This window comes from Rhinopithecus bieti, unplaced genomic scaffold (assembly GCF_001698545.2).
Source record: "Rhinopithecus bieti isolate Rb0 unplaced genomic scaffold, ASM169854v2 scaffold_76666, whole genome shotgun sequence".
NCBI classification, from domain to species: domain Eukaryota; kingdom Metazoa; phylum Chordata; class Mammalia; order Primates; family Cercopithecidae; genus Rhinopithecus; species Rhinopithecus bieti.
The window spans coordinates 712,344-719,861 of NW_016829831.1; positions in this window are offsets into that span (position 1 = coordinate 712,344).

Below are 7,518 nucleotides of genomic sequence, written 5' to 3' on the forward strand. Positions count from 1 at the left end.
ATATTGAGGAGAATTACTTAAATGAAAGAGTTAATTTATAGTCCAGAAATACATCCCTGGAATATATTTGAATTCTGAACACAATGGCATAGCAGAATAAAGAATGTAGGTGGATAGAATCCAGTTAAATACACGACTACTGTATCCATCAGAATGGATATCTGTCTGTCAATCTGTCATGCCAGGCATGGGGATATGAAAGCATGGCAATATGAAATATGTCAACATTTCCCATTGTCTTCTTGAATTTTCTCTACTTGACATACACCATTCACCTTTCCAAAATCCATATGAAACTGTAAGTCTTGTCCTATGAAAAGACTATCCTATGAAAAGGAGGAACATTGTCACAAGAAGAATGCCTAGCTCTTCTTTGCAATTGGTTGGTGGTTGGATGCCCCATGTTTGCAATATGTCATGGTGAAGACCCCCATTAAGAAGCATATCCCAAGACCCAGAAGTTCTGCATTTGACATCCTTCATCACACTTCTTTTTCTTTTTTTATTTTTTTCAGACAGAATCTAGCTCTATTGCCCAAGCTGGAGTGCAGTGGTGTGATTTCAGCTCACTGCAACCTCCGCTTCCCAGGTTTGAGCAATTCTCATGCCTCAGCCTCCTACGTGGCTGGGACTACAGGCACACACTACCATGCCCAGCTAATTTTTGTATTTTTAGTAGAGACTGGGTTTCACCATGTTGGCCAGGCTTGTCTTGAACTCCTAACGCCAGGCGATCTGCCCACCTCGGCCTCCCAAAGTGCTGGGATTACAGGCATGAGCCACTGTGCCCGGCCCACCACTCTTCTTCTTTTAAGACGACTGCATGTTAACATATCGGTCGTGCATGCAGGGTGGATCCTGTTTACCTTCGTGTATCAAAATTTCATTTGTTAGTTGGTTAAAATGTAGAATACATAACAAATGCTGGCAAGGATTGTGGAGAAAAGGGAACCCTTGTCTGTCGTCAGTGGGAATGCAAATTAGTGCAATGACTAGGGAGAACAGTTTGGAGATTCAGCTACCATATGATCCAGCAATCCCGCTGCTGGGTATATACCCAAATGAAAGGAAATCAGTGTATTGAAGAGACATCTGCACTCCTATGTTTGTTGCAGCACTGTTCACAGTAACTAAGATTTAGAAGCAACGTATGTGTCCATCAACAGATGAACAGATAAAGAAAAGGTGGTACATATACACAATGGAGTACTATTCAGCCATAAAAAAGAATAAGATCCAGTCATTTCCAATGACATGGATGGAACTGGATCATTATGTTACGTGAAATAAGCCAGACACAGAAAGACAAACATCACGTGTTCTCCCTTTTTTGTGGGATTTAAATATCAAATCAGTTGAACTCATGGACATAGAGTAGAAGGATGACTACCAGAGGCTGGGAAGAGTAGTGGAAGGGTAGTGGGAGGGTGGAGGTGGGGATGGTTAATGGGTATGAAAAAAGTAGTTATAAAGAATGAATAAGACCTACTATATGATAGCATAATAGGGTGACTATAATCAATAATAACTTAAGTGTATATTTTTCAATAACTTAAACAGTGTAATTGGATTGTTTGTAACTCATGGGATAAAATGCTTGAAGGGATGGATATGCCATTCTCCATGATGTGTTCTTTTCACATTGCATGCCAGTATCAGAACATTTCATGTACCCCATACATATATATACTTACTATGTACCCACAAAAATTAAAAATAAATAAAATCCAGAGCCAAAAAAAAAGCACTTGGAATTCAGTTTTTCAAAGTCCCAGTGTTGTAAATAAAGCTTACTTCCCATGTTATCCCACAAAATTCATGATTAGAACTAGGATCATGGCCTTGACCATATCTATACACAGAACCCTTAAAACCCAAGTTCTGAAAGCCCCATGAGTTCACACAGCCATCAATGCCTGATGCCAGCAATACAACCCTTCACTCGAGTGTTAAGTTTCCACTCCATAGAGAAATCATAGTCATTTACATAAAGTGGTTGTCAAAACTTGACTCTTTATTAAGTCTGAGTATTGTAGTTCTGAAAATAACAGGTAAAGATTTAGACACATGAAAACAGCAAAAGCAATAAGACATCTCTGTGACCATAACAAGGAAAGGCGGGCCGATGAGAAATCACGTAGACTGCAGTAGACAAAAACTCTTAGACAGAACTGGGTGAACACCAACATCTCAACAAACACAGCTTTCTCCATTCCCTTAATGGTATACAAGCAATATGAACACATTTCCTTTTACCCTTCAACTCTCACTCTTACCAGTAATATGAACAGTAACCTACTGTGGGAAAACTGCTAATTTTCCTTTTCTGTTTTGGTTTGCATCTTTGGTTTCCAAATATGGGGAAACCTTCAATCCAGTTTAATTGGGGGAGGAGAGTGGTCAAGCAAAATACGTGATGCAAGAAGGGAAAGTTTCACAAAAAACCAAGAATAGGAATCATAAAGCCCCAGGCTGCCGGGATCCTGGCACTGGAGGCAGGGAAGCTCCAATGGCAAAAAACTCTGGACCTCTCAAGGGCCCTCTGCTATCCAACGGACTCCTCTCCTCTACACTCTCTGTGTGGGTGGCTTTCTGACCTGCTGGCAAAAGCTCCTATACTTTCTCATGGTCTCTGTCCCCTCAGCCTCGTGCTCATACATAGCTCATCACTGTCTCTACTCTTTCCATGATGACTCTTGGTGCATCCTTCAGGCTTCTGTCTACTTCTAACACCTTCTGATATGTCCCCAGTATAAATTGCTGTTAGGGTAGAGATGGGGATGAAAAGAGAAAGAAAGGTGGGAGAGGGAGAAGAACCTGACTGCCCAACCCACCTTTCTTTAGCCATTGGCTATAGGTCATAATTTGTAAGTCGTTGGACAGGTTATGGATTGGCTGTCCTCCAGTCAGGTGTCCCAACCTGATGCAGTTAGCATACAGATCCTGTGGCATAAACCTAGAAACTATACCAAGAGCCAGGTCTGTAACATTACTGTCCCCTAAGCCTTCTGCCCACGTATAGCCCATCACTGAAAAAATACATATGCAAAAAGGCGCTGATAAGCACCTTTCCTTATGAAGCGTATTTCAGTGGAGTGCTCTAAGTCAATAAAAAAAATGCTTAATCCAGTAACGTTCAGTGTAGATAAAGGGACCAGTGCTACCTGACTGGGAATGCCAGGTACTCCATAACCCCAGCCTTCCACTTAAACTTCTCATGCTGAGAACTGAAGGAATAACTTTCTCATCAGGATGCATTACAAGAGAAAGATGGCACCCAGAATATTTGCTAACTTCTGCTCTTTTCCAACCATTTAAATGAACAACTTTCATTTTTCTAATAACCATAAACGGATGACAGAATATTTAATATACATATTCACAGGCTGTTCTTCATATCCCTTATTTGCTGGAAATCAATTCTCAGGCAATTTCAGGTTAAATGTTTAGCCTCACAGTCTTTTTAGATGTTACTCCTTCACTTTTCATTCTCCAGTTTCTTCTAAGGCATCAATCCAAGTGGCCTTGCCCTGGGCAAAAACTTCACAGCAGCCCGACCCACTCACTCCATGCAGTCATTCATCCAGTCGACGCCTACTGAGCTCCTACTGTGGTGCACCCTAGTGGAGTGGAGACTTGGTCAGAGAAGGTTCAGCTAGAAAAGTGAGGAGGAAAGCCCAGGGCCCCAGAAATCTTGGGCAAACTGTCAGAGACACTTCCCTCACCTTGGCCATCACTTGGAAGCGTTAACTGCCATGGAAACCTTGAGCAACAGGTTATCTCCTACCAGAATCAGAAGAGATGTTGACACCATGAACAGTTTTCCTAATGACTTTTTTGCAAAGATATCATGTGGCAACCTAGGACTTGAGCTGGCTACCTTGCTCTTCAAAGTCTCTATTTCACTATTTCAATTACACAGGCAGAAAAAAGTAATTCATATTTTTCCTAAGATTAAAACACGTATCAGTCCTGGGTAGAGACAGTGTCTCCAGGCCCACTTTCCCTTACGTGCTAGCAATTCTCAGTTTCCTCTGACAGGGGTTAACTCTGTTACACATGATCTCCTGAGACACAGTTCACATCCTTTGACCACTCATTGGGTGAGGATTTGTTTTCTCTTCCCTGGCTAATAACTATAGAGAGCCATGTCTCCAAACCAAGCCACATTTCGAAATATTTTTATTGGTCTACACTTAAAGCCACAAGTCACTATTTATTTATTTATTTATTTATTTATTTATTTATTTATTATTTATTTATGAGATGGAGTCTCTGTTGCCCAGGCTGGAGCACAGTGGCATGCCTTCACCTCCCAGGTTTAGATGATTCTCCTGCCTCAGCCTCTTGAGCAGCTGGGATTATAAGCTCCTGCAACCACACCTGGCAAATTATTGTATTTTTAGTAGAGATGGGGTTTCGCCATGTTGGCCAGGCAGGCCTTGAACTCCTGACTTCAGGTGATCCCAAAGTGCTGGGATTACAGGCTTGAGCCACCATGCCCGGCCTAAGCCACAAGTCATTTTTATCCAGTGGAGGTATTAGCCAAATATTTGTGGAAGTTGCCTGTTTGTTTTTCTCAAATATTCTGGGAAATTCCAGTCTGGTGCAGCATAATGAAGGCGAGGTTAACAACTGCTTTTCTAACACTCAGCACTCAGCTGCACCTCCAAATCTTGTCACAGGCTGCTTAGGCAGGGGCAAAATGGTTTCTTTTCAAGAAACAGGCTTCCAAGATCAGTGATGCACGAAGTACTTCGACTTGAAAGGAGTGAAAGAAAGGAGAAGACAGCAAAGGAAAAGGAAGCTTCGAGATAGCACAGAAACCCAGACTGGAGGGCCGTGAAGTTGAGAACATTTTTAAAGTTGTTCGCAAATGCTGCATCTACCCTTGACAGGTCATTTCATTCCACTTAGCACTTTTTATTCACTGTGGTTTATAAGCTCTTGAGCAAATGTAGAAGGAAGGAAAAGCTAACATATCTGGTAGGATAGTATATCAGACTGACAATCCAACTGAATTTCCCCTGCATTGTGAGCAAGACACTTCCAAAAAGAAATTATACAAAAAGAAAAGCGAAGGAGGGTTACAGAGATCATGGCTTCACATTGAATTTCAGAGAAGACCTGAGTTGATTTCTGTTTAGCTCAGTGGTACACCAGTTGGAACACGGTGCCTGGCGCTGCAGCACTGTAACATGATCTGTGCTATAAATAGCTGCCAAATAGCCATGTGGCGGCTGGCAGCATGCTATGTGTTGTGATGAGAGCGACCCGTTTCAAAGGGAAGCCACAAAATACAAGGGCAAGTAAAGCTGAGGTGCAGGGGAGCAGTTTTTCATTATCTTGCTGTGTTTTCCTTTTTATATGTATTAAAGTGTATTCCTCATTTTAAAAGGGCACTAATGCAATTAGGATTTTTTTTTTTTTTTTTTTTTGATTGGCCAACCAACCACATTTGGAAACGCATCCAAGTCACTTGTGGGATGATTTATCTTCTTGGGTGGTCTGTTTTCTCCAAAAGGGACATGATATTACTCTTGCCACCCCCTCCCTCAAGTTTTCCCAGCTCTGATCACACTCCTGGGCAATCTTAGACATGCAGCAGCAGTGAGATGTAAGAAGTCCCTAAGATGAGTGTGAGGAAAAAATAATTATTACTGAAGAAACTCTATCCAGTGACTTCTGAATAGTAAGGTCAGAAATCTTGGATCAGAAACCCTAAAAACATGGTACGGTAATTCAAAACTAGAATAATAACAATAGTTGATAACATTTATTGAGCACTTACTTTGTGTCAGATACTTTTGCAAACATGTCGCATGAACATTTTCACTGGCCCTGCTTCATGGATGAGGAGACTGAGGCACAGGAAGTTTACACAACTGCTCAACGCCACACTGCCAATGGTGGAAGTCGGATCCCAGCCCTGGCTATCTCTCTCTCTCCAGGGACCTCTCTCTAAACCATAATAGCCCCCACTGCAGCTCTAATGAACACTGATTAGGAACTTTGCTAAAAATAATAATAACAATAATAATAATAAACCAGCTGCACACTGCACACTGCACTGGGGCTTTGCCCAGTTATTTTGCTTGGAGGAAAATGAAGAGGCTCAGTGACTTGCCTGAGACCATCTGGGTAGGCTTCAGATGCAGAAGTTTTCTCCCTATCACACACCTGGATGCTCTCATAAATGTTGTGAGTGGTTGCACCATGACATACCCCATGGTCCCATTTAATGTTTCAAACCCAAGCACTAAATCACAGTGAGTGGCCAGTGGAGAATTTAAAAGTGGCTGACTTTATGCAATTCAGTTGTTCATTCATGCAACTAACCCAACATGTAGCCTCAAGCAATTGTTCCGTTTTCATTCAAAAGTGTTCAAAACATCTTCTCTCTGCTATTAGGAAGAAACCAGTTGGTATCATGGAGAGAGAACATGGAGACTCAAACACCTGGAAATCCACTTCCAGTGATTTTTGGCTGTGTGACCTTGGGCAAGTTACCTATTCTTTTAGTTTCGGTTCTCTCAACTCTCCAAGGGGACTGACACCACCAGACAAAGTAAGCAAAGCTACTGGCATGTAGAAGTGCCCAAACATCACAATTACTGCCACCGTGAACCTTCTCTTGACTTTCATTCAGTGGCGATTTACAGAGCACGTTTTATTTTTCTTGCAGGATTTCAATTGTCCACAATTATTTAACTCACAGTAACTTTAGATGGGTAATCAGTATTATTCCTCTGTGTTTAAATATGGTCACCTGGAAAACAGCAAAGTGACTCCAAAACTCAATGGGCTTCCTAAGGCCAAAGACTCAAACACTGACCATGTCAGTGTGTGTCTGAGCTATGCTGGCTTGGCTGTGATTCAAAGAGTCTCAATAATACTGGAAATATTTAAAGGCACAAAAAATGTTAAAATGATACAATTAAGTAAAAAACTAAGTTTAGGAAACTTTGCTCTGTATTACCCGCTTCTTGTTACCTATTAGAACCACTTGAGTCTGAGGGCAGAATTATAGGTAAAAGTTGTTTCTCCCTTTCTGTTCCTTTGTCCTTTTGAATTGTCTAATGAATATGTATTACTTTTATAAAGAAAACAGCTTGGAAAATTAAAATACTTCTTTAACATCTTCTTTTCTGTCCTGTCGTGTCTTCCAACAGGCCATAACAGACCTCAGATACCATGTGTTTTCTAAAAGTTTGTAGGTACTGAAATTTTGCCTTTGAGGCTCATCATTTCATGATTAAAACAACATAAAATAACATGTTATAAAGCAACAATGCTATGAAAGCAATTTGGAATACGTTTGTATTAGTCCCTCCTCACACTCCTATAAAGAAATACCTAAGACTGGGACATTGATAAAGAACAGAGGATTCGCTGGCTCACAGTTCCTCATGCCGTACAGGAAGCATGGCTAAGGAAGCCTCAGGAAACTTTCAATCACAGCAGAAGGTGAAGGGGAAGTAGACACAACTTTTTTTTTTTTTTTTTTTTTTTTTTTTT